Source organism: Myotis brandtii, unplaced genomic scaffold (genome assembly GCF_000412655.1).
Source record: "Myotis brandtii unplaced genomic scaffold, ASM41265v1 scaffold1203, whole genome shotgun sequence".
Classification (NCBI taxonomy): Eukaryota; Metazoa; Chordata; class Mammalia; order Chiroptera; family Vespertilionidae; genus Myotis; species Myotis brandtii.
The window spans coordinates 229,411-237,053 of NW_005354183.1; positions in this window are offsets into that span (position 1 = coordinate 229,411).

The following is a 7,643-nucleotide window of genomic DNA, read 5'->3' on the forward strand; positions in this document are numbered from 1 at the left end:
TCTCTCTTCCTCTCCCTTCCTCTCTGAATCAATAAAAATATATTTTGCAAAAAAAAAGAGAGAAGAGGGGAACCCCAGACATGTAACTCAGTTGGTTACTAAACGAGCATCATCCCTATATGCCAAGGTTGTAGGTTCAATTCCCAGTCAGGGCACATACAATAAATAAAATTTTCTTTAAAAAGAGAAAGTGGAAACCTCATAAAATTATATATAATCATTTTGTGCATCAGAAATTAGGGGAAAGTTTAATCAAGGAAAACTTCACTATCTTGTTTATGAATTTCCTACTTATTTCCTGAGAGGGTTTTATTGACTGAATTGTGCTCCCCAAAATTTAAAAATTGAAGCCCTAACTCCCAGTACCTCATAATGTGACTGCATTTAAAGACAGAGCCTTTAAAGAGATGTTAAGGTAAAATGAGGTCCTATGGAAAGGTCCTGATGCAGTATGACTGATGTCCTTATAAGAAAAGGAAATTTGCACACAGACATGCATGACATAGAGAAAATACTTTGTGAGGTCATAGTGAGTAGGCAGCTGTCTACAAGTCAAGGAGAGAGACCTCAAAACAACTGACCCTACCATCTTTATCTTCAATTTAGAGTTCAGACTATAAAGGGAAACAAATTTCTGTTGTTTAAGCCACCCAATTTATAGTATTTTGTTATTGCAGCCCTAGAAAAATAATCCAAGGGTCAATTTTAATATCCTGTTATGTGAAACATGTCACAAAAAGCAACTTGAAGTCATAACTATATGTATAATATATTTTAAACATTTTAACAATCTACCTTTTATACCCATGTTTTAGTGCATTTCTTTACTAAATAAATTTCCTTGTCCTTGAATCCCCATAGGAATTGTATATGGAGAACTGATTATCCTAATGACTTTGTTAATGTGCTAAAAAGATTGAACATGTGTATTGAATGTGTTGTATATTTGATAGTAAATATGTAATAACATAGTGAAATTTTTTTCATGTTACCAAATATGCTTTACAGTATGTTAATATTTTTTATAAATTCTTTATTGTTTAAAGTATTACATATGTCTCCTTTTCCCCCATTGACCTTATGTTAATATCTTTTATGGCAAAGTGTCTCTACATCTTAAACTAAAAAAAAATCCCTGGGATATGAACCAGGAGAGACCAAGATGGCGGCATAGGTAAACACCGGAGACTGCTGCCGCAAACAACCACTTCAAAAATACAACTAAAAGACGGAACGGACATCACCCAGAACCACAGGAAGGCTGGCTGAGGAGAGACTCTTCAACTAGAAGGAAAAACAACAGCACACCGAGGCTCAGAGGAGGCGCAGTGTGGAAAAAACTCAGGTGCGGAGGTGCGCGCGCAAAGCGGGCTGGTGGCTGAGAGCGCGGTTGTCGTTTTCGGTCAGGGGGGAGTCTCAGACTCTGAGCTCCAGATACGGGCGAATCGCTGGGGACTCGGACCCAAACGGGAGAAGCGGGAGTGTCTGGCATCAGTTGGAAGGCAGCTTTCCCTCCGAGGTTTGCAGCGGTTCCGGGGGTTCTGAGAAGCAGAGCCTCTGGGAACGGGACTGAGAGGGGCCATAACCGCTCCCTCCGCCCGCCCGCCCTGTTGAGCCCGCCCCGCCCAAGCCCTGCGCAGAGCCATTTGCCAGATCGCCTCAGGCAAAGGCTAGATTAGCACCTCCCCAGAGGACAGAAGTTTTCCGCGGCAGACACAGCTGATTCACACAGCCAGTCGGCCTGGTGGTCAAATCCCTCTAGTATTAACTACAACAATCAAGGCTCAACTAGAACAAGACTGCGCACAAAGACCACTAGGGGGTGCACCAAGAAAGCATAAAAAATGCGGAGACAAAAAAACATGACAGAAATGGAGGATATAGAGCTAAAAATCGCAATTTTGAGGGCTTGCAAAAATGTGCTAGAAGCTGTCAATAAACTTGAGGAGAGAGTCACGAAAACTAATGAGACCCTCGATGCTATGATAAAGAACCAACTAGAAATTAAGCATACACGGACTGAAATAAAGAATATTATACAGACACCCAATAGCAGACCAGAGGAGCGCAAGAATCAAGTCAAAGATTTGAAATGCGAAGAAGCAAAAAACACCCAACCGGAAAAGCAAAATGAAAAAAGAATCCGAAAATACGAAGATAGTGTAAGGAGCCTCTGGGACAGCTTCAAGCGTACCAACATCAGAATAATAGGGGTGCCAGAAGATGAGAGACAGCAAGATATTGAAAACCTATTTGAAGAAATAATGGCAGAAAACTTCCCCCACCTGGTGAAAGAAATGGACTTACAGGTCCAAGAAGCGCAGAGAACCCCAAACAAAAGGAATCCAAAGAGGACCACACCAAGACACATCATAATTAAAATGCCAAGAGCAAAAGACAAAGAGAGAATCTTAAAAGCAGCAAGAGAAAGAGACTCAATTACCTACAAGGGAATACCCATACGACTGTCAGCTGATTTCTCAACAGAAACTTGGCAGGCCAGAAGGGAATGGCAAGAAATATTCAAAGTGATGAATACCAAGAACCTACAACCAAGATTACTTTATCCAGCAAAGCTATCATTCAGAATTGAAGGTCAGATAAAGAGCTTCACAGATAAGGAAAAGCTAAAGGAGTTCATCACCACTAAACCAGTATTATACGAAATGCTGAAAGGTATCCTTTAAGAAGAGGAAGAAGAAAAAGGTAAAGATACAAATTGTGAACAACAAACATGCATCTATCAACAAGTGAATCTAAGAACCAAGTGAATAAATAATCTGATGTACAGAATGAACTGGTGATTATAATGAATCAGGGACATAGAAAGGGAATGGACTGACTATTCTTGGCGGGGAAAGGGGAATGGGAGATGCGGGAAGAGACTGGACAAAAATCGTGCACCTATGGATGAGGACACTGGGTGGGGAGTGAGGGCAAAAAAAACATATGAACCAGGAGATCACAGTTCGATTCCTAGTCAGGGCACATGCCCAGGTTGCACGTTTGAGCCCTAGTAGAGGGAGTGCAGGAGGCAGCCAATCAATGATTCTCTCTCAACATTGATGTTTCCATCGATCTCTTTCTTTTCCTCTCCCTTCCTCTCTGAAATAAATTTTTTTAAGAAAAAAAAAAATAAAAAAAAATCCCTGGAATAAGTAATTAGAAAGGATTATAATTACACTAGTGGCTTGGTGCACAAAATTCATGCACATTAAAAGGGAATTAATTAGAGGAAATATTTTAATATTGCTATTTCCTCTTTCTCTATAATAGAAGTGTCAGAGATGAAAGAAAATTAGTAAAATGTATATGAAAATTTTCCTCCTGTCAGAGTCTGGGGCACGCTGCAGGACCCAGAGTCAAGTCCCTGCCCACCCACGTGCACCTCAAAATCACACAAGACTCAGACCCAGCCAGCCCCACCCCCATCAAGCCCCGCCAAGTGGGGGGCACAGCATCATGTCCCCCATCAAGCCCCGCTGGGTAGGGGGCACAGCCTCAGGTACCCCAGCCTGGTGCCAAGCAGTGGGCACAGCCTCAGTTCCCCGGGCACACCCTCAGGTCCCCTGGCCCAGCGCCAGGGCAGGGGGTATGGCCTGAGGTCACCCAGCCCAGCACCAGGGGAGAGGGGCATAGCCTGAGGTCTCCCATCAAGCCCCGCCAGATGGGGGACACGGCCTGAGGTCCTCTGTCAAGCCCCGCCAGGTGGGGGACACGGCCTGAAGTCCCCTATCAAGCTCACCGGGTGGGGAGGCGCAACCTCAGGTCCCCCACCCTGGCCCAGCACCACGCAGCCTCAGGTCCCTGCTCATCTCTCATTAGGGCTCATTACAGGAACCCCGCCTCTGCTATGGGCGCAGCCATCTTGTGTTACGGGAACCCTCCCTCCACTGTAAGTGCAGCCATCTTGTGACAGCATGACGGAGTGAAGGTCAATTTGCATATTACCTCTTTATTATATAGGATGGATTGTAGATTTTCATAACTTCCCCGATAAAGTATCTACAATTTTTTATGATAATTGTATATCACAAAGTAATAGCAGAATATATTAGTGTTTGGATGTGTGATTTATATTAAGACTTTTCAACACAGACAATAGGATATCATGTGTGTGTTCCATTTAACTTTAACTTCAACTTCAACTCCAAGGAGATTAAATTGTCCTAGTCAAGAAAGAAAATTCCAGGCCAGGGGTGGTCCATTGTAATATAAGGCCAGCTATGGAGGAAAATACAAATCAGCTATCTATATCTTGATCAATACCTGAAAGTTTGATAAATAGCATAGTGTGGGGGTTCAGAATGAGTTACCCCAAGATGTGCCTCTGTGGTATACAGATTGTTTTGAGCTAAAGGCAACTTTAGCCACAGGCTCAACAGAAATTTTTGCCTCTCCCTTCACTACCTAAAAGAACTTAAATTAGGGGCTTTGCCCATAGTAAGAGATTATCCTATATAATAAAGATGTAATGTGCAAATTGACTGTCACGCCCTCGCACAAGATGGCTGCCCCCATGTGGTCAAAGATGGCCTGGTCCCCCCCAAGCTACCCTTCCCTGCAGACCTGGTCACCCACAACTGCCCTCCCCTATCAGCTATCTTTGACCACATGGGGGCAGCCATCTTGTGCAAGGGCGTGACTGTCAATTTGCTGATTGAGTTCCTTGATAAATTAATGAATTTGATGCAATCTGAAGAGAGAAATTACACAGTAAATTGAATAGGAGAAGCTTAATATAAATAATTATTGATTATAACAGAGTACAGAACCTCAAGAACATGGTTATAAAGAAAAAAGAAAACTTTTCTAAAGGCAATTTTAGCTTCAGGCTCATTAGAAACTTCTGACCCTCCCTTTAGCTACCTAGAACAGTGGTTCTCAACCTTCCTAATTCCGTGACCCTTTAATACAGTTCCTCATGTTGTGGTGACCCCCAACCATAAAATTATTTTTGTTGCTACTTCATAACTGTAATTTTGCTACTGTTATGAATCGTAATATAAATATCTGATATGCAGGATGTATTTTCATTGTTACAAATTGAACATAATTAAAGCATAGTGATTAATCACAAAAACAATATGTAACTATATGTGTTTTCCGATGGTCTTGGGTGACTCCTGTGAAAGGGTCGTTTGACCCCCAAAGGGGTCGCGACCCACAGGTTGAGAACCGCTGACCTAGAAGAACTGGAATTAACAGAGATAATCTCTTTTTACCTATGTATAGGGCAGGACAAACTGCTGTTTACTAAATAGAAGTTCACTTTATTTATCATCCTGCAGGACACTTTGAAGCCCCTAACGCATTTTACCTCATCTCTAGTTCCAATGTCTTACCATGTTCCCTTTCTATCTCTGAACCTCTCCTGCATGTGGCCTCTCTGACTCTCATATATGTAAGGTTCCCCTACATATGTGTATATTACATTTAGTTATTTACTCTTGTTAATGTGTCTTGTGTCTATCTGATGTTAGAACAGCTACAAGAACTTTAAGATAGAGATAACTTTGTTCCTCCACTACACCACAAAACCATCCTCCCTGGGTTGGAAAAAGATGTCCACAGGTAAGTGTCTCACTGGTGGCACTCTTCAACAAAACCACTTAGCATGGGGATGCTGGGTGAAGCTGCTGTCCTCTGGGTGCTGCTGGTCCCTGCACTGCAGGAACCTGGTCACTGGAGAAGTCTCCCATGCTGCACGATCCTGCCAAGAGGGTAAACAGAAACCAGGAAGAAACAAAACCTTTCCTTCTGTACCCTCTGCTAACAGAGTTAACATTGTACCACTGGCAAAAGAAAATACTTAAAGAGTCTATGTCTATTGTCATAGAACAAGAAAACAGTGAATTTGGAGCTAAGGGTCAATAAATCAATTTGACTACTCAGCTTCTATATACAATCTTCTACACATATATGAAACACATATGGATACAGCTAACCTTTTTACAAGAACTTCTTGCCCTTTCCCCAAATTGACAAAATGCACAGTTGCACTTGTGCCATCACTGATTATATAAATAACTCTTCAAATTCAAATTCCTTCTGAAAATTCTATTACCTTAGATTACATTGTAAAGTTACTTCCCAATAACTTGTATATAAAATAAAAATATGAAGGGGAGAAGAAATGTTTAGCACATACATATATAACAAGCAAATAAGCAACTTAAAAATATGCAAAAGTACTAAAGTTTTTGTTTCTGTCATGGATCACAAGGCTGTAAGTGATATCTATGATTTCCTTCAGCCATTCCAACTTCATATTTCCACTACCATCAGGCAAAACCTTTGTTGGTCTGGGCTCATTGCGTATATGAGTGATCCAAACCTTTATTTCAAAAAGATCTGTATTTAATTGTCCTATTTCCATTTTGGTTGCTACATTCTCTATTAGCTTTACCATTGGCCTCATAGTATTCCTTGCTTTCATTGTGTATAAGCAAAACAATTTCTACTTGTTAATCTGGACCAATCACTCCATCCAATAGATTTTTAGAGAGAAAAAGTGAAAGGAAAGGAGGGAGGAGGGAGAGAGAGAGAGAGAGAGAGAGAGAGAGAGAGAGAGAGAGAGAAACATCGATGTGAGAGAGAGACATCGACTGGTTGCCTCCTACACGTGCCCCTGGGGCCAGGAACAAACCTGTAACTAAGGTATGTGCCCTTGACCAAAAATTGAACCCACGGTCCTTCAGCGTTCGGGCCAACACTCTAACCACTGAGAAACACCGGATAGAGCACCAATAGATTTTTTTTTCTTCCATGTTGGTTGGATGATTTGGACCCAAAATGTCCAGGAGGTAGTCTCATCATCCATTGAGTGGACATACTTTTTGTCATCTGGTATAAGATGTCTTCCCTTAGGAACTAAAATCTCAAAATCAACACAGCAAAAAGATGCCAAAGTGGAGATCTAAAAGTCTGTTAGTGGATTATCAGGCATAATAATAAGAGGAGCCAATCCCACATCCACCTTTTGATTTCCAGACCCATGTTTGATGGATTTGTTGTACACACAAGTGTCTCTGATTCAAGGCACATGCTGAATCCTGTTAACAAAGCCCCATCCTGGCAGGATATTTTCTCCCAACTGACACTGTAACTCACTCACCAGTAAGCTACTCCACCTTTCAATTAGGCCAGGTGCTTCAGAGTGGTAGGGTATTTAGTAAGATGAGTTAATCACATGAAAAGTCAGAATTATTCATTTCATTAATAAAATAACTCAGTATCTTCACTTTATTCTTATAAAATTTTATTGTAGACATCATCTCATAAAAAATTTTATTATATAAATAACAAATCCTATATAATAAAAGGGTAAAAAGCAAATTGACCCTAACAGCAGAAAGACTGGGAATGACTGGTCACTATGACACACATTGACCACCAGGGGGTAGCTCCTGCATTGACCACCAGGGGGCAGATGCTCAATGCAGGAGCTCCCCCCTGGTGGTCAGTGCGCTCCCACAGGGGGAGCTCTGCTCAGCCACAAGCCAGGCTGATGGCTGCCAGCACAGCGGTGGTGGCAGGAGCCGCTCCCACCTCCTCAGCAGCACTAAGGATGTCCAACTGCAGCTTAGGTCTGCTCCCTGCTGGTAAGTGGACATCCCCCGAGGGCTGCCGGGCTGCCAGAG